A 2,094-nucleotide genomic window follows, 5' to 3' on the forward strand; every position below is an offset into this window, starting at 1 on the left:
GGAGGGACAGCATATGCATTTATTTCAGTAGTTGACAGTGAGTTATCTGAGGGGAGAAGGGCTGGCAAGCCCCACCTTCCCCACACCGACCAATTACCTCAGGGATGGCTAAGGGGCAGGAGATGGTACGGAGATAGGGCGTGTCCACACACCAGTGGGCTATGTACCTCTGGGGCCTCCTGCTGCTCCGAGCTCCAAACAATTTTACAGAGAAGTACAAAAGGCACTGCAGGGCACGTTGTCACACATATTTATATGAATTTGTATACTCACATTCTCACTCGCATGCACACACACACACACACACACACACACACACACACACACACACACACACACACACACACACACACACACACACACACACACACACACAGAAACAATTAATGGTTAATATCCACCAAAATGTGGTTGACTCACAAGAATAGTGTCTTGCAGTAAGTATTTACAAACAAAATGAATGAGATCCTGTCCCTGAGGTAACAAGTTCAGACAATGATGGTGTAGACTGTTGGCATTCGGAAGATCACACAATTTGCAAGACGAATAATGGGGCACTTCCTCTGCCTGAGACACCTGTCCACACTGGCCGGCACACCAACCAAAACTCCACACACACCACATTGTGTCTGCGTATCATGAGCCTATGGCGACGGTATTTGTGTGCACAGTTCAATTATTTAGAAAGATGATATTTTATTTTCTTAGAAAGATGATACTTTATTTTACTATTTTTGTATCAGGTGCTATATACGTTTACATTATTACACTAAGATAAAGAAACAGTGTAAATATGCGAGTCTACCCTACAAAGTTCAGTTTTCTTTGTTTCCCCCACAAGGCATTCTCTTTAATTAGTGGGTACGCAGTTATATTTCACTGTTGCTTATTATAATAAGGTAATATAATGGATATTTTAACGAAGAAACCAATATGTATTAAGACGAAACAATATGCTTGTAATATATGTGACCTGAGTAGATGTTAAAATGTTAAGAATATACAGTGTTAATCCCTGATATAGTCATAACCAGAGAGAGAGAGAGAACCGAAACAAGTGCCTGGTAGATGCCCGAAAGAGGTTAGTAAAATTCTTTAAATACCAGAAGTAAGAAAGAACATTCAGCTGTGCTAATATCAATAATAAAATTATAGAATACTATAGATCTGATTACAGAACAATAACAAAGTAATCATTTGAGAACAAATTGGAAAATCATGGTAAATAGAATATCTTCTTCCCAGCTAGTGGCTGACACGTGGCACTTGGATACCATTCCGATGTTTCTCGGTTATTATTGAAGATTTAAAACCCATTCAAGGAGTAAGTGTTATTGAAGTTTATAATAGAATAATACTATCTATGCTAAAATGAGGGTTTCACAAAAATAATATAATGTATAAATATAAAACTACTATAATGGCATGAATCTATGCAATTTGTTTGTTTGTCAAAAGTAGTTATGTTCCTACAAGAAATTAGTTATATTGAACCTTTTATTGTTTTATCATTCCTAAAATAGAACCATTGTTTCTTTTTTTTAGGAATGGGTTTTGTGTTTTTGTTCTGTTTTGTTGTGTTTGCTCCTGAGAAGTCCTTGGAGAGATCCACCAGATTGTAAAGCAGATGCCATCCTTAGGAATCCTCTGAACTGATACAGGAAAGAAATGAAGGAATTTGAGGAAAGTCTGTACAGACAAAGGATTCAAGAAGAAAGACATAAGAGAAGGATAGTTATACTACACACATTAGTGGAGAAGTGGACCTCTGTGTCAATTAAGGTTTTTTAGTTGTACAAGTTTAATGATGTATCATTCAATATATCAAGAGATGTAAGATTATCAATTGTTTGATATTACCCTTCTCTCAGTTACCTCTAAGACTGAAATTAGATCATCAGTAACCCCTCTTATGATTATTATATTTTTATAGTGTGAGTTCATCAAGAGTTGACTCAGGTAATGATACAGGAGAGCTCACACTTGACGTTAATTAATAGTGCCCCCTCTAGATAAAGCCCGAGTGGATTTCCCAGTAGAAGGGAAATAGTGGCTTTGACCATAGAGAGGAAAGTGGGCCCAATACAGATTCAC

The 2,094-nt window shown here is 37.3% G+C and overlaps 1 long non-coding RNA gene across 1 annotated transcript; it reads left to right on the forward strand.

The window, feature by feature from the left end:
• The first annotated feature begins 1,033 nt into the window (after positions 1-1,033).
• LOC119577479 lies at positions 1,034-1,592 on the forward strand. Its single transcript, XR_005229132.1, has 3 exons — positions 1,034-1,081; positions 1,246-1,324; positions 1,546-1,592. It is a non-coding gene; the product is annotated as an uncharacterized LOC119577479 (long non-coding RNA).
• Positions 1,593-2,094: the final 502 nt, after the last annotated feature.

This window comes from Penaeus monodon, chromosome 10, assembly GCF_015228065.2.
Source record: "Penaeus monodon isolate SGIC_2016 chromosome 10, NSTDA_Pmon_1, whole genome shotgun sequence".
Lineage (NCBI taxonomy): Eukaryota > Metazoa > Arthropoda > Malacostraca > Decapoda > Penaeidae > Penaeus > Penaeus monodon.